The 18,444-nt window shown below is 42.6% G+C and overlaps 1 protein-coding gene across 5 annotated transcripts in view; it reads left to right on the top strand.

Annotated features, from left to right (window-relative positions):
* Positions 1-575: 575 nt before the first annotated feature.
* Positions 576-18,444, top strand: part of lypd6b (LY6/PLAUR domain containing 6B) — a 33,133-nt gene continuing 15,264 nt past the window's right edge. For 2 of the 5 annotated variants that reach the window (XM_082175913.1, XM_082175914.1), the window contains exon 1: positions 595-742. The gene's annotated coding sequence lies outside the window, so the exon portion shown is untranslated. Of the gene's footprint in view, positions 743-4,106; positions 4,346-5,857; positions 6,028-18,444 lie in introns of all 5 variants that reach the window. The other 3 variants (XM_082175916.1, XM_082175915.1, XM_082175918.1) reach the window with 3 other exon arrangements.

Raw genomic sequence — 18,444 nt, 5'->3', positions numbered from 1 at the left:
TCGTGTTTGTCTTCAGGTTCTTGTTCATAAGTGTTTCTGAAAAGTGCTATGAACTTTACCTCAGCAGTGTATGGAGCATCTGAAAATGAGATCAGAGGACAATAAATGAACTTCAGTTGCTTTGAAGGAAGTGCCACAACATGGATATGAAATGGTTGCTAATGTTTGTTCCAAGATGTCAAGCTTAAAGTTATGGATAACTTAACAGGGTTTCAGCTACACTGACACTCATTTATCAGATATTGATGTGGAATCAATAAAAGGTTACTAAATGTATCTTTCATCAGTTTTGTCTTTTTTTCTTGGCAAACAATTTTACTTTTATAGCTATAGTTTGTGAAACATACTTTTTATATCACTATAAAATTAGTTTTAAAAAATAAAAACCACTTGGACCAATTTAACGAATCATTTAGATTGTGAACCACTGCAACTGATTTATTAAAAGATTCGACTCAAAAGAAGATGAGGAATCCTGACGTCGGCAACCAGTCGACCAATCAGAGACTTTGTTTGAGAGCGCCGGTCCGACGCGAATGGGCGTTCTAGTCGTTCCGTCTCAGTGGGGTTTCTGCTGGGTTTCTGCTGCTGGGGATAGAATTCACTCAACGCCGGTAAGGTTCCTTCGAGCTCTGCTTTGAAGTTGGACAGTTAAACTCTGGGACAAACAAACGCTCGAGGTCTTCTCTGTCTTCACCAACCCCAAACTCATGAACGGAACGCCACACAGACCGCCAATACAGTTAGTGTGACTATTTATTTACGTTTAGATACTTTTAGTGTCAGTTAAATCTTTTTCCCAATCCTTAACTTACCGTCGTTCACTGAGAATAAACTTAAATTTGAGTTCCCTGTCTTCATTCCACTGAATATAACTGTTATTATTTAGACACACCATTAAATAATGTGTACAAAAAGTAATTGAACATTTCATGCTGTTTAGCCTATGTTGCCACTGTATGGGGTAAGTTGTCACAATAGGAATCCGCCGTTTATTTACAGTAATAAAAAATATTACAATATGAATTGCTATCTTAAAAATGTCATCTTCCACAACATGCCTGTATTTAAAAATTATGTAGACTAGTTAATGGATTAAACTTTTCAATTATGAAGCAAATTAATAAAACAAAAAAAATGTAAAGGTTAGGATCCAAAAGGAATATGTAAAACGATTGTTTTGGCCAATGTAATTTATGAATTTGAATTAGATTACAACATATACAACACACATGACATACCCCAAACTGAGCTTTATAAAAAATTATCTTGTCCTTTAAAGGGCATTATGTATATATTACATAATTATAAAAAATGACTTGAATTTTATTTTGAGTGACAGAATAAGCAAAAATTGTCCTTATTGACAGTTTTTAGTCACTGTGGCCACCATTCATGAGCATTGCTTGAGAAAACCACAATTTGTGACTTGTGACTTAAAGGGTTAGTTCACCCAAAAATGAAAATGATTTCATTAATTACTCACCCTCATGTCGTTCCAAACCCATAAGACCTTCGTTCATCTTCGGAACATAAATGAAGATATTTTTTATGGAATCTTATCTGAGAGCTTTCTGTCCCTCCATTGACAGCAACGTCATTGCAACTTTCAAGGCCCAGAAATGCGCACAAAAAGTATTCTCGTCGCTTCATAACATTAAAGGTATAGAGGAGGATTTTCTTTTTCCAGGTGGATCATCAAGACTATTGGTCCTCCTAATTGTCAATCATTCTGGTGATATGTTTACGTAAGGCCGTTGTACGTGATCGTCCTTTCTGCGCATGCGCACTTTCAGGTGTATATGTGTGGTGAGCTATGGTTTCAGCCATTCATTGAAGCTCGCCGTTCTCACCGGGTTTTTTCAAAATGTCTGAGGGTCGCAAGAGAAAAAGTGTCTACAAATTGTATGACAAGAAGAGAAAGGCCTCTGAAGAAAGAAACAAGACCAGAGTGTTTTTAGGAGAATATTTCACACGCTGGCGTGCGCTAAAAGCACAGGTTGGGCTTCCCACTGATGCCTCAGTCGCGAAGTTTCTACTCGACAGGTAAAGTTTGGCATGCTATTTGGAGAAATCCATTTAAAATCACTGCTAGTAAAAGTTAATGTAAGCTATGATTAGCGATGCTAGCCGTCTCTCGTGCACACGTTTAATAGGCGTTCCCTCTCGGGAGCAGGTAGAGTGTTTGTGCATGTGCATTTTTTCAAAAAGTGGAGAGGGCGGTTCTTTTCTAAAATTCGGGAAAATCCTCCACTAGCCTATACCTTTAAGGTTGAACCACTGTTAATAGTCACATGGACTATTTTAGCTATGTCTTTACCACATTTCTGGGCCTTGAAAGTTGCAATGATGTTGCTGTCAATGTGTTCTGAAGATGAACGAAGGTCTTACGGGTTTGGAACGACATGAGGGTGAGTAATTAATGACAGAATTTTCATTTTTGGGTGAACTAACCCTTTAAAACCTTACATAAAACAACTGTGAGAACTAGCCCAGCTGCCAGTTGCATAAACATTAGCCGCAATTTAAGACTGTGTCTTAAGAACTAGCCACTAGGGCTAATCAGTCTTACTTTTCAGATTCAAATTAGACCAATTTACCTTTTTATGTAATTGACTTAAATAAAATTATGACCCATCTTGAAAAAATAAATAAATAGATGTCTAACTTGTAAGACCAGTGGTGAGGCACCTGTTCTGGAAGCAGTTGGTGCGTAACTGTGAAGTGGTTACACAGCTGTTGTGTGGCTGTTCACAAAACAGGATCAATAATATAGCCTATCTTTAATATTCCTCAGGACAATATGCTATACCTCATTTAGTTGTTACAGAATGTCCAACTTGTTATTGTGATCAGTGGCTCTCATGTTGCCCTCTGCATATCTTCCTCCATTTGTAATTTGTCATGGGGTTGAGGAGTGATCGAGAGCCCCTCCTCTCTTCTTACCTCGGCTGTCACTCATCTCTGCTCTCATGTAGAACTGGAGGACACTAGCAGATCACAGGCAGGATTGTTCTCTTTGATGTGGCCCTCAGCTCCTCTAGATATCATTGAGGCTCCGTCTCTGGCTACGAGAAAGCTTCCATTAGTCTGTCAGTGAAAGCTCAGTCGTACCCGGGGATCAGATTCTGCTGTCAGCTGCCATGTATCAGTGCAATCGAGAGTCAGACTGTCATTAAGAGTGTGTTGAGGAGACCACAAGATAGAGATGAGCTGGTCACGTCTTGCCATTCAAACCTTGGTGTGCTGTACGCCTCACTAAACCCAAAGACTGAAGGGTTCTCCCTCACCCATTTAAACTTTGAAAAAACTCTGTCTCATTTAGCTGTTTTTAATACATTTTGGTGTTACTTTGTGTAGACTGGAAAAAGCAGTAATATAGTTTCCTTATGTCTTGAATACCTTGAATATTGTAATATTATTTATATACTCTCTTATAGTATTTATTAATATTTAGAATTGGCTTTTATTTTTATATTATTTATTTTCATGAAAAATTTCATTCAATTGTTTGTTTCTGCATGCTAGTCACTTCGATCTCATGACTTTGGCAAAAGTTTTTTAAGTATTTATAAACCATGCAGGAAGAAATTTGCCGAACATACGTAAGGCCCCACAAAATTCATTCCTTTTAATGAGGCCTATTTCTTCATTTTGTTATCAGGACTGTTGTACCATCCCAAGTCCCGACATCATCCACCCAGCAAAAATTTTATATAATTCAGAAATGGAAAAACTTGCTCATCGCAGAAGAGGAATATTAGACTATATACGTTAATTAATTTTTATTTTTGTATTTAAATTTTTTTTTTGCTTGATGTCATTGACCGCAATTATAATTTAAAGAGATTCAATGTAATTGTAAGCATAGTCTTCTTGCAACAATAATACAATGTGATCCTTTTCTCTAATTGTTGGTCAATACTTAGCTCAGGAAGTTCTGCATAAAACTGTTTAGATCAAAGCCACATGACTCGGCTGTTTTGGTCCTGATTCAAACCTTTGCAATTACTGTGGAATTTCAAGAGTGGCCATAACACACCAATTACGTTTTTATCACTTGCTTAGAGAGTAAGAGCCTTGTATGCTTGCCCTCTTTGATTCAGAAGGACCGTTGTTGCTGTGGACAGATGAAGGGAGACAGATGGCACGAGGGCTTGGTGGTTTTGGAGGTTGCAGCTGCTGTTGACTGACCTAAACAGCATTGTGCTCGATGGCGAAACTTCTTGTGTTCTTTTCATGTTTGCACAGCATTTCAACTTCCAAATCCTTCATGTTTATAATCAGGAGGAAGATATATCCCTTTTTGTTTTGGATTCTCATGTTTTTCCTCATTTTTGAGCAGGTTTGTTCCCTTATGAATGACGCGAGGAGATATTTTCGCTTAATAGGTGTTTGTACTTTAAACACAGGGTTGTTTTACTCGCTGAAGTGCTGCTTACGATAGCTAAGAGCTCAGCTATTTCACTGCACTCTATCATTAGAGTGAGTCATGAGTATCAGCTCTTTACAGATAACTTGAGAGGGAGCTCAGAGCTCACAAGTTGGTCTTCATCAAACCACAATGTACAATCTGGTATCACATGACTCTAGTTATGTCATGTTCAACTCAAGGAATTATGTAAAGATGCCGTTTCAGTTCATGGCAAGGTTCTGACTTGTATTTTTTTGTCCCAGTTTTTAAAAACTACCTCGACAGGCTCTGCCTCACTGTGGGCATGTTTAGACCAATGCATTCAGGTTTAAAGAGGCCGTTTGTAGTAGTTGCTATTTTGCAGAATTATTAGATCCTGAAGATACCAAAAAGTAGAAACGTGAAGTCGTGTCCCCCTCTAGAATGACTGGGTCAAGCGTGGAGATAAGCCTGACCTGAGGCCCTGTGTGTCAGAACTATCACAATGTCACCAAGTAAACTGACTGGGGAGGGTCACCTGTCCTTGCCCTCAAGGTCATGGAAACAATAGAGGTCCCCAGGGTCATCGATAAGAGACGCATACTCTTTTATCTCCAAAAGTGAGAGGAAGCATTTCTAGTGTATCTAGAATCCACTCTTTATATAGTTGAAGAATAGGTCCTCCCTTATATCTTGGCGTCTTGGTGGTTCACGTCATAATAAAAAGGATCTTGTATCCTCAGGAAAATCATGCCTATTCAAATTTAGAGGGCAAGGTTTTTTGAGCCAGATATATTTTGAATGCAACTTACAAGAAATAAAATTACTTGTATATTGTGCACATTACAACTTTGTGGCTGCAATTCCCATTTTTAAATGTGTGAATTTGGTCCATCCATTGTATTATTTGGGGACTAAGATTTTTTTAAATGAATATGTTTAGCAAGGATGCATTAAATAGATCAAAAGTAACAGTAAAGACATTTTTAATGTTACAAAAGATCTCTGTTTCAAATGCTGTTCTTTTAAACTTTATTCATCAAAGAATTCTGAAGAAGAAAAATGTATAACGGTTTCCACAAAAAAAGCAGCATAACTGTTTTTAACATTGATAAAAATAAGATTGGCTATTTTTCTTGAGCAGCAAATCAGCATATTAGAATGATTTCTGAAGGATCATGTGACACTGAAGACTGGAGTAATGATGCTGAAAATCCAGCTTTGCCATCACAGGAATAAATTACATTTTAAAATAGAAAACAGTTTTTTAAAATTGTTATAATATTTCACAATATTACTGTTTTTACTCTATAATTGATCAAATAAATGCAGCCTAAGAGATTTCTTTGAAAAACATTTTGTAGTTTGAGCACAAATTGTCATTTATAACAGGATCTGGCTAAGCAAACAATCTGCAGCTGTACGCAGCTGTATTTATTTCCACCTTTTTCTCATTCTCTTTAGTAAACTGCGCGTGACCTCTGCAGTATTATGGCACAGGCTGCATTCCATCTCAGTGCTTTCTTCAATAAGAGCACTGTAATCCTCATCAGATCCTGAGAATGCAGGGAGACTCTCTCACACAGAATAAATGTCCAGGCATCTCTATTCAGTTACCTTGGCCACAGTCCCAGGTGAGACAGCTAAAGGGTCTATTTAATCTTAACTTGAAGAGAGCACTTTGGAAAAGAACCCAATCTCTCATCATCTCAGGAGATTAGATCCGCACACCCACGAATCAGATGCGTCGAAAGCAGTGGCCAGAGTAATAGGCACTTAGGTCTGAGCTTCTGATCCCAGTGTGTCTTTAGATGAAGCACTCTGACCATTTAATTAAACATGAATTGAAATGTTCTGGAAGAGTAATGAGAAGCTTGTGACAAAATTAAATGAAAATTGAAATGTAAATTATTGTTACTCATTTACATCCAATTAATAGTTCTTCTGTTGAATTTAACTTCTCAGATTATAAATAAATTTCACAACGTTTGTAGATAGAGTTGTTGTGTAGGTTTATGATAGCAAATGCAAAAACTAAGTTTTTAAAAACTTAAAAAAATTAAGTACATTAATTCATTTCTTAGTGATTGCATTCAAGGAAAGTGAAGTGTTATCTCTGTTTCTTTGCTAATCTCCTGGTTGCTAACAATTGCCAACTATTCATTAATGATAACCAATAACCATACACATGTACCTGCAACATTTGTTTAAGAGATGGAGACTAAGAACATACGTGTTACATCCTTGTGCTTGCAAGTTTTGTTTACAGTCTATTTTGTGAGTTTAAAATGTACTATTGTGTGGAGGCTTGGCCCACTGCTTTCTGAAACTGATAGCCTACTGTGTGTATCAGTTTGTGTGTTGTGATGTGAATATATAAGGGACCCATCACATTGTGCAGCTCATAGACTCTTTTTATCACTCTAGGAGTTTAGGCTACATAGGCTGTCAGTAGATGCTGTCTTCTGTATGGTCAACTTGAGTTGTGACTATTTCAGCAGCTTCATTTTTCTCGAATGTCTTTGGCATTACTTCTGCTCCTGTTCCCCCTTTTGTTTAATCAGTAAATGGGTCATGAACTGCATTATTTTATTATACTATTTTTCCTGGGGTGCACTTATAATGTTAGTATGATTTTTACATAAAAACATTGTCATAATTTAGAAATAAAAGGCATTTTTCCTACCCCTGACTTCAGTGTAAACGCCCACTGCTGTGATTGGCTAATATTAGTACATGTGGAACTCTCTTGAAAACCGTTAGCACATTTTTACTATTACAGCTCTCAAGGTTAACTAATCATGAAAAGTGTTGATTATAGCATTATATATAGTTCGTGGCATGAAAGGTTGCAGTGATGTGCATGTAGCCGATCGTAGACATGTTGAGTGCATGAATGCAGTGATCTTGCAACTCGATTGACACAGTAAAAACTTTTTTCTCAGTTAAGTGTGTTGCGCCATTCCTGTTGGATCTAATATAGAAGTCACAGCATCGTTTTTTAATTCCAGTCTTTCTGCAAATCCAGTGTCAGAAGGAAGGTTATGCAGCTACTGTGTTTTTCCAAAACCTGGCACTACACAACATTTTGCACTCTTCAAAGGCATGTTTATCGGGGCCACAGTGGTAACGATGTAGATGTAGGTGTTGATCTTCTTCTGATGAGGCGGTCTTTCACCTATCTATGACGTCATAAATAGGCACATTCCAAAACAAGTTGTTTTCTGAGCTTGGTTTCAATAAAAGCTGTTTTTGGACTAACAAGGAAGTTTTCAGTTCTGAAACTTACAGGATATCCTTGTAGTATGATTACCTCTTATATGTCAAAAGCTCAAGGAAAATTTGATTTCCCAATTCATGACCAATTCTTTAAGTCACTTGTAAATAGGCACAATCACCATGTACATCAACTCCTTTAACATCAAGACCTCTATTGGCGCTTTTCCACTGCATGGTACGGTACGGCTCGGTTCGGTACGGCACGCTTTGGCGCTTTTCCACTGCATGGTACGGTACGGCTCGGTTCAGTACGGCTCACTTATGACGCATTTCCACTGCATGGTACGGTACGGTTCAGCTCGCTTCGGCTCGCTTTAAATGGTACCACCTCTGTTGAGGTTCCAAGCGTACCGTACCGATACTAAAATGTGACGTGAAAACACTGCAGATCACTGATTGGTCAGACAGACAGAATCATCACTGCCAGCGTCATTGTATTTACGACACGAGACACTAAACCCGCTAGATTTAAATAGCCAGTAGATAACAGCCAACACTGTAGCGCCTGTTTTAAAAGTATTTGCTTAAAAAAAAAGAGTATAAACTTAAAAAAAAGAAATGGCTGAATCGAGGTCAGTGGACGAGGTGCAGACGTTCCTCTCGTTGGTTGCCGAGGAGCGGATGGGGAAACACGGAATGAAAAATTCGCATTTAATATGATGATGTCATGGCAGTAGAGACGGCAACTATAACGATCAGTCCCACCCACTTTGAAGCGGTACTAACTGCAGTGGAAAAGCAACCGAGCTAAAGCGAACCGAACCGTGCCATACCGAGCCGAGTCGTACCACGCAGTGGAAAAGCGAAGCGAGCCGAACCGTTCCGCGCCGAGTCGAACCGCACCGAGCCGAACCGAGCCGTACCATGCGGAAAAGCGCCATATGGTAGAACCTGAGCTAATATTACTGGGCTGTTTGAAATCCTCATTTGTTTTACAGTTTATGTTTGTGCCATTTTAAACCCTAGACTAGGGGTTTAAAACTTTGACAAACCCAAGGTCCTCAAGACTAGCAGACACTTTTTCAAGACTCTTTATTGACTGACACTTCTCCTGTCCACATGTTGAGGGAAATAGGGAGGAAGTGCAGATCACTGTTTGCTATGGTCAATCTCACTAACCCTCAACAACATATTATTTCTGGCTCTGAGGTGCTTGTGAATAGCTTTTCTCAATTATTTTCAGACAAATTGAAGTCTTTCACTGAATCCATTGCAAAAGACACCCCTCATGTAAGCAACTCGTGTTCATTTGATGTCAGCTGACTCGGCTCACTCAACAAACTCTCTCTCTCTCCCTCTGCTTTTCACTCTTACTACTTTTGATGCCATAAGTGACCTAATTGTGAAGTATAATTCCACATCTTGCCAGCTTGATCCTACACCTACTGTTTTGCTTAAGATGTGTGTTCCAGAGGTTGCACAGATGAAAAACGCCTCGGTTACGACTGTAACCTCGGTTCCCTGAAGAGGGAACGAGCGTTGCGTCGAAAAACTGACGCTATGGGAACGCTTTGCGTGATGACGTCTTGAAGCACATGTAAAATCAGTCCAATGGTGTGGCGGAACGTCAGAGGCGGGTGACGTCACGTACCAGGAAACTATAAAAGCCGGCCCAAAACAGAAAACGAAAGCTTCGTAAAAGTCTGAAGTCGAGCTGACAGGCATGAAGGAGATATGGCAGGGCGACGCAACGCTCGTTCCCTCTTCAGGGAACCGAGGTTACAGTCGTAACCGAGGCGTTCCCTTTCAAGGGAACTCCCGTTGCGTCGAAAAACTGACGCTATGGGAACGTCTATACCAACGCCTCCATAGCTACAAATGTCTGTCCTGTGTGTAATCATGTGAGCAGCACTAAGAAGACAAAACATGAGACCCTGGAGTAGAGTCTAAATCCAGAGAGTAGAACCTGACGAAGGTGTGCGGTGAGGACCAGCCTGCCGCATCACAGACGTCCTGTAACGATACTCCTGATATAAGGGCCTTAGAGGCCGCCATACTCCTAGTAGAGAGCGACCGGACAGCCAAAGGAGAAGGCTGTCCAGCCGCCTCATAAGCCAGTGAGATAGTCTCAACCACCCACTTGCTCATTCTTTGCTTAGACACTGGACCTCCCTTGTTAGGGGAGCAAAAGTCACTTTTACGCCACAGGGCAGCTCTGTGGACATACGCGTCTAACGCCCGAACAGGGCAAAGCAAATTATTCGCCTCCTGGTCCGATTTCGAAAGGGAGGAGGACCTCCAAGTGCCACGAGGGAAACGAGATACCAAAGGGTCTTTCCCCACAGACATTCCACCCAAAGGACTGTGGTAAGCACCTACGGCCGCCACATAAACCTTTAAAGTGGACGGGGTCAGACCTGCAGTGAACCGGTCCTGCAGGAACTCCAGAACTGTACCAATTGGGCAGTTGACTGGATCCAACCGACGGTCACTACACAAAGAGGTGAATACTCTTCAGTTCAGGGCATAAAGTTTCCTCGTGGAGGGAGCTTGGACTGTAGAATGGTCTCAACAACCTCAGTTGAGAGACCTGACTCTATGAGCTGGGCCCCCTCAGAGGCCAAGCCCACAGGTTCCACAGTTCTGGGCGGGGGTGAAATATTGAGCCCCCTGCTTGGGACAGAAGGTCCCTCCTGACGGGTAGCTCCAGAGGATGCCCGTCGAGGAGGGACACAAGATCGGGAAACCATACTCTGCCCGGCCAGCGCGGGGCTATAAAAAGCAGGCAAACCCGGTCCCTGCGAACTCTTTCCAGAACTCCCGGGAGCAGAGCAACTGGGGGAAAGGCGTACAGACGTAGCCTCGGCCACGTCTGTACCATAGCATCCAGTCCCAGAGGAGCTGGATGCGTGAAGGAGAACCAAAGTGGACAGTGAGACGTCTCTCGAGACGCAAACAGATCCACTTATAATTTCCATATCAGCTCCACCACCTCGGGGGTGGAGCCACCATTCCCCGGGCCTCGGCCCCTGTCTCGACAGAGTGTCTGCTCCTATATTCTGGACCCCGGGGATGTAGGCTGCCTTGAGTGACAGCAACTTCCCCTGGGACCACAAGAGGATATGGCATGCCAGCGCAAACCCCCTTGATATAGGCGACTACCGACGTGTTGTCCGTATGTACTACACATGGTGTCCCCTGAGACCTGTGATAAAGCTCCTCAGAGCCCGGAAGACAGCTAACATCTCTAGGCTATAGAATGCCAGGAACGATGATGGTCTTCCCACAGACCTTGAGATGAGCGACCCTCAGGATCGCTCCCCAACCCGTGAGGGAAGCATCCGTCGTTAGCAGTTTGCGACGACAAGGAGCTCCCAGCACTGGGCCCTGGGACAGGAACCAAGGTTTCTTCCACATAACCAAGGCACGTAGGCATCACCGCGTGACCTTGATTGTGCGAAATGGGTTGCCCCTCGGGGAAAAACCCTCTGGTCCTGAGCCACCACTGCAGGGGCCTCATGTGCAGCAGTCCAAAAGGTATCCCGTTGGAAGCTGCTGCCATGAAACCCAACAGTCTCTGGAACTGTTTGACAGTGAGTAGCTGGCCTAGCTTTACACTTCTCACAGCTGCCAGGATGGAATCGAAGCGTGGCGATGACAGGCGCGCCTGCATCGACACTGAATCCCAAACCACGCCTAAAAAAGTGGTCCTCTAAAATGGAGAAAGCACACTCTTCTTGGCGTTCAGCCGTAACCCCAACTCTTTCATATGGGCGAGAACAACATCTCGATGTTGAACCGCCATCTAATGCGACTGAGCTAAAATCAACCAATCGTCGATGTAGTTCGTGATGCGAATACCCCGGAGGCGCAGAGGCGCCAGAGCTGCATCCACGCATTTGGTGAAAGTGCGGGGTGATAAAGCCAGGCCGAATGGAAGAACTCGATATTGGTATGCTTTGCCCCCGAAAGCAAACCTCAGGAACTTCCAATGACACGGACGGATGGAATATGCGTCCTTGAGGTCTATCGTGACAAACCAGTCCTCGGACCTGATCTGTGGCACGATTTGTCTCAAGGTTAACATTTTGAACTTGAGCTGCATGGCTGACTCGTACAGAACTCGAAGATCTAAAATGGGACGCAATCCCCCGTCCTTTTTTGGAACTATGAAGTACCGGCTGTAAAACCCGGTTTCCCTGTTGGAGGGGGGTACATATTCTATGGCCCCTTTCTCTAACAGAGTGTTTACTTCATGTTCCACAACCAGAACCTGCTCGGGGCCCACCACTGTGGGCAGGACCCCCATAAACCGCGGTGGGCGTTAATAGAATTGTATCTAATACCCTTTTTCCACGGTCTGCAGGACCCAACGAGAAACATTTGACAGTAGCTTCCACGCTGTCAAATATTCTACTAGAGGTACCAGTCTCTCGAGACTGGTTTCTGGATTTTGTTGCTGTTGAGTAGTCGGTTCGTCGCCCTGTAACGGCGCACCGGCAGGGAACGACCAAACAGACTGCTCCAGCACCCTCCTCAGAGGGGGCGGGCATCCCGAGGCCACTACGTTTCCGGGTGGACCTTGAGATATGTGCTCGCCGGAGACCGCTGCGCCCTGTAACACCGGAGGCGGCAGGGTTGGCAGAACGGTCCCCTGAGGGCACCGAAGAGAGACGGCACCGTATTTTTCTCCTGCTGTTGAGTAGTCGGTTCGTCGCCCTGTAACGGCACACCGGCAGGGAACGACCAAACAGACTGCTCTAGCACCCTCCTCAGAGGGGGCGGGCATCCCGAGGCCACTACGTTTCCGGGTGGACCTTGAGATATGTGCTCGCCGGAGACCGCTGCGCCCTGTAACACCAGAGGTGGCAGGGTTGGCAGAACGGTCCCCTGAGGGCACCGAAGAGAGACGGGCACCGTGAAAAGAGGTGTTAACCGCTCTGCTTCGGGGGGACTACCCTCATTTGTCCTGAGCCCTCAGACATCAGGACTTTTCCCCAGCAGCCTTCTTGGCGGTAATAACGGTCCGCAGATCCGTTTTACCCCTCGAAGACTGCTGGGTTTGAGAGCGCCCTCCGTGTCCCCGAGATTTTTGTGGGGGAGCACGGGAGGAAACGCTCTGTTTCTGAGTGGCGCGGTGCTCAGCGCTCTTTTTAGACTGCTCCCGCTCAGCAGCCTCATAGAAAGAACGGCGGGGGAGAAGATTCTGAAGTGCAGCTGCCTGTTTTGAAGCTTCTTGTGACTTCGCTACAGCACTATTAACTGCGTCTCCAAATAACCCTTGCGTGGATACTGGTGCATCTAAAAGAACATGTTTTTCTTTGTCCTTTATGTCACTTAAGTTGAGCCACAGATGCCTCTCAGTGGCCACCAGGGCTGCCATAGAGAGGCCGATGGATTTAGCCGTCTCCTTGGTGGCCCTGAGAGACAAATCTGTGGCTCTACGCAGTTCAGACACCGTATCAGCACTAATACCCCCGCCATCCTCAGAATCACCCAATAACTCAGCCTGGTAAGCCTGCATTATGGACATTGTATGTAAACACGCTGCAGCTTGACCGGCGGCGGCATAAGCTTTATAAACCAGGGAAGATGTAACTTTTACTGGCTTGGATGGAAGTGCAGGAGCCTTCAGAGAAGATGCCGTTGCTGGAGAGAGATAGCTCGCGAGCGTCTCTTCCACCCTCGGCATCTCCCCATAACCATGCTCTTTATAATTGTGAATGGATGAATAGTGTGATGTTTGTGCAGTATACACTCGATATGACACTGGTTTCCCCCACGATCTCGACACCTCAGTGTGGAGATCGGGGAAAAACGGAAGGCTTCTGCACTGAGGCTGTGCACGAGATGGCAGGAAACGTTCGTCGAGCTTGCTTTTCGAACGAGCGCCCTGCCTATCTTCTGGCCACTCAATAGATAATCGCTCGACAGCTCTAGTGATAACATCAAGCAATTCTTCAAACGCATGATACTGAGGTGGCGAATCCTCAGACTCAGCGTCAATACTAACAACGTCCAACTCCTCAGAGCTGGACAATTGCAGTATTGGTGCCTCCATCGGGGGGGAAGAAACCGCAACGCGTGCTTCCACACCCTGATGAGAGGCACTGGATCTATCAGAAGGAGGCTGAGATAAGGCAGAGCCCGTCTCAACATCCACTGATAGATCCATTTGCGAACCCCAGGTCTGTGATTGCCGCCGTGCCTCGGCAGCGGCGGGACCAGAGCCCTGGGGAACGCGATCGGGATCGGATCACGATCGCGGGATCGCGATCGTGAACCGAGCCAAGCGGGATCGGAGCGAACGCAATGGAAGCGCGTCGCAATGCACACAGCCACCACCCTCGAGTGCTGACTGGGTATGCTCCTCACCCAAACAAACAACACAAAGAGTGTGAGTATCACCTCCCGTTAAATAACGCGGGCAGGGATGGACACACACTCTAAACTGCTGCTTGCTCGCCATACTGAATATATATATATATGTGATATAGACAGACAACACCAAATATACAGACAGATTTCACACAGAGCGCAACTGAAGACTCAGAAAGCTTTCGTTTTCTGTTTTGGGCCGGCTTTTATAGTTTCCTGGTACGTGACGTCACCCGCCTCTGACGTTCCGCCACACCATTGGACTGATTTTACATGTGCTTCAAGACGTCATCACGCAAAGCGTTCCCATAGCGTCAGTTTTTCGACGCAACGGGAGTTCCCTTGAAAGGGAACTGTAGTTTAGCATCTGCCATTGTTCCAGCAGAATTAAAAATGGCTGTGGTGACCCCCATTCTTAAGAAACCAGGCCTTGGCCATCTAAACATGAATTGTTACAGGCCAATCTCAAATTTACCATTTGTAAGTAAAATACTTGAAAAAGTTGTGGCTTCACAATTGAGATCTTACTTAAATGCTAATGGAATTTTTTAACCTTTTCAGTCAGGATTTCACCCATCTCATACCACTGAAACTGCTCTTCTTCGTGTGGTAAATTACATTATTCTGTCCATGGATTCAGGGTTAATAAACATCTTGATGCTTCTCGGTCTAAGCTCTGCATTTGACACGGTCTGCCATGAAATACTTATCTCTCGCCTTTCTGCTATCGGCATCACTGGTTCAGCTCTTTCCTGGCTAATTTCCTACATCAGTGACAGGAGGTTATATCACTATACAAGGAAATAAATCTGCCACTGCTCCACTGTGTGTTCCTCAGGGTGTTCCTCAAGGTTCAATTCTTGGTCCACTATTGTTCATCATTTATAGAATAACCACTTGGTGACATCATACGCATAAATGGACTTCAATTTCATTGATATGCTGATGACATTCAAATTTACCTTACCACCAGCTCTGATAGGCCATCCCTGCCTGACTCACTTACTGCATGTATCAGGGATATCAAGCATTGAATGTCCCTGAATTTTCTTAAATTAATTATAATAACTGAAATATTGATGAATGGCCCTGCTACCTCAGTCAAAAGGATGGACCTGTCCTTTAAAATTGATGGGGTTCATGTTAAGCCTTCTTCATCTGTCCGTAATCTTGGTGTCTTATTTGACTCAGCTCTATCTTTTGCCTTTCATTTTTCTTCTGTTGTTGTTAAAAACTTTTTTTTTTTTCATTTTCGTAATATTGCAGGTCTTTGATCTTCTCTCACTCTAGATGATGCTGAAATCTTAATGCATGCGTTAATCACATCACGTCTGGATTATTGCAATGCTCTATTTCTTGGTATGTCCAAAAACTTATTGCAAGATTACAGTATGTTCAAAACTCAGCAGCAAGAGTTCTCACCTCCACCAGGCTTCTGCTCACATTACTCCTCTACTCCTGCATGATCTTCACTGGCTACCCGTGGCATCATGTATTCACTTTAAGATATTACTTTAAGGCATTAAATGGTCTTGCACATCCATATCTGTCAGATCTACTCCACCCCTACTGCCCTGCCCGGTCCCTTAGATCATCTGAACTTGGTCTTTTGTCCATTCCTCGTTTTCGGTTGTCCACTGAAAGGTCATTTAGTGTTAATGCTCCTAAATTATGGAATTCACTTCCCCTAACACTTCGTAATATATATCAACTTTGTCTACTTTCAAGACTCAGCTGAAAACATATCTATTTAATATATTTTGGATAATGTGGCTTTATATGTGGTTTTATGTGTTTGCCATGTGTATGTGGGTGTGCTAATGTATTGCAATGTACAATGTAAAACGACTTTGAGCTATGGAAAGGCTCTATGAATAAAACGTATTATTCTTTTTCTTCTTCAGAGGCATTGTGTGCGCTCTGCAAACATGATGGTTATCTAGACTAAATGTGAGCAGGCATTTACTCATTTCACTTGCACAAAAACAGATTCAGTATTCCTCAAAATTAATAAAAAACCGTGAATTGCAAACTCAGAATATTACACAAACCTGCAATAATTAAATTTGTTAACACAAATACACTTTACATTTAATCTCACTTTATTAACCAACGTCTTTGCCGCTGACCTTTGATGATCCAATTCAACCATACACACAAAAATGACTAGATAAACATTACATTTGTGTTTCATTTTTTTAATTATCAAGCGTAGCGTTAGTTCTGGCAGGTCACGTTAGTCAAGCTCGCATCAGCTGACTATCAGCTGATCCACATCTACCTATAGGAATACGACGCCTATCACTGTATACATATATAAGCTCCTTCAGTATTATCAGCAGCTATCGCGTTTCTCAGGAGCTAATTACCCTCCTCCATCCCCAGCTCCTCCTCTCGTCAGTCAGGATTTGGCATTCTGATTCCCTTCGAATCAGAATAAATTCTCAAATTATGTCGTACTTTAAAATCTTGAATTAATGATATCTGCAATACATTCATGTTGGTTCTGTTCTGTTTACCCCAAGGGGGGTTATTGCTGCTCTCCCTGCTCTTATCCATGCTAGGCTGCATGGATGCGCAGGGAGTTCTCGCCCAGAACGGAACCATACCGCCAATCCAAATTGTATGCTAATTGTCAATCATATTTGACGATAGTGGTCCTGACAGAACAACTTCTTTGTTCTTCTTCTATCCAGAATGGTAGCACAGCTCTATACTGTACAAATGTGAATTTGCATTTGCGTAAATTTGCTTATTAATTTCACTTTTGGTGTGAAAGGACCTTAACATTTGCCAAAAATAGAACTTTTGTTTTAAACAAACAAACAAACAAGCAAGCCAAGCCCAGGTGAGAAAAAAGTAACGCAAAAGTAGCATATCATATTGCTTTCCATAAAAAAGTAACTAATTGCTAACTAATACTAAATGAGAAATAAAACTAATACTTTTTTATGGAGTAATGCAATATTGTAAAGCATTACTTTTAAATGTAACTTTCCCCAACAGTGGGTGTAACATAAAGAAGTGTTTAGAAGAGAATAAGTTGAATACATTTTCTTTAACTGTGATTGTTAAAAGTGTGATTGTTATTCCTCATGTTGTTCCAAATCCATAAGAAGTTAATTTTCAGAACACAAATGAAGATATTTTTATATTCTCTCATCATATTTTCTCCATCCATTTAAATTGTATAATTAACATTTTCAAGCTTCAAAAAGTTTCTAAAGAGATTGTAAAAGTAATCCATTTGAATCGAGCTGTTGTATCAACTTTTCTGAAGAGACATGTTTGCATGATGAACAAATTATTCACATATATATTCACATTCACAAATACATAGAGCACATCAAATATGATAAACAGAAGCTCAAACATGCTTGCCTGATGCACAAGAACCAATGAGGTTTGTTGTCATGTGTCAAGCAAGCATGTTGATCATAATTGATGTGCTCAATATATGTGCATTCATAAATTTCCTTTATGTTCTGCTGTAAAAACTCACAGATAACCGCAAGATTTTTATAAAATTATTGCAGATTTTTTTAAAGCTTTGTTATTTTTAGGGTCAATCAATATCCTGAGAGCCAAGCCTGAATATTAGAGAATGCAATTTGGACTGGCTTTGAAACAGCTCTTCTTTTTCAAGGTTAATCATGAGCAAAACCTAAAGTAAAGATGCCATCATTTGGTTCCAGAACGCCAAATCATTTGCAGAACATCACAGCACTCCAATCATGATACGAATGCTGGATTTTTCCAGATCTCGTCGAGTTAGATATCAGTTCAGAGTCATATGCTTCACCTGCTGTTAGCGATACCTGAGCCCACATTTCTCCCAGGGCCCCATTCAGCCCTCGCTGTGGCCTCAGAGGCAAATGGACAAACTCATCTCCATTTCCCAGCCCAGTGAAGCACACAAAGGAAGCCCTTGTTGCGGGGCTCTGATCTCTCTGAACCTGCAGGCCAGAGAACAGGAAGGCTTCTGAGAGTCTGCAGGAGGACGAGGGGAGCGAAAGAGCGTATGTGCTGTAATCAGTTGGCCAATTAAACAGACCCTGGTCTCTCACCCCCATGTAATGAGAGAGGCTGACACTCAAGGGTTCCTTTCTCAACATATGAACCTTGGGAAGGAATACTTCTGCTTCGGTACGCATGCACAGATAAGCTATACATGCTTGTTAAGCTGGTTACCATAAAATTGATTTGAAAGCGAGGATTTAAAAAGTATGCAAAATTTTGAAGAAGATGGCACTTCTAAAATCTTGATCAATGGTCTAAAAGCTTTTGGGACAGAAGACCAATTTACGACTCAGTTCATAATGGACTTATGAATATAAGCTTTTAGAAAGACCCTCCTTCGGTAATTTGAACTATTTGGGTTGACAAATGAAGGACTAGGTCTTCTAGAATTATTTGAGACCCATGCACGTTCTTGGAATTTCTTAAAGGCTTTC

Source organism: Leuciscus leuciscus (assembly GCF_965113295.1).
Source record: "Leuciscus leuciscus genome assembly, chromosome: 7".
In the NCBI taxonomy this organism is placed as follows: domain Eukaryota; kingdom Metazoa; phylum Chordata; class Actinopteri; order Cypriniformes; family Leuciscidae; genus Leuciscus; species Leuciscus leuciscus.
This window is presented reverse-complemented; position numbering and strand designations above follow the sequence as displayed.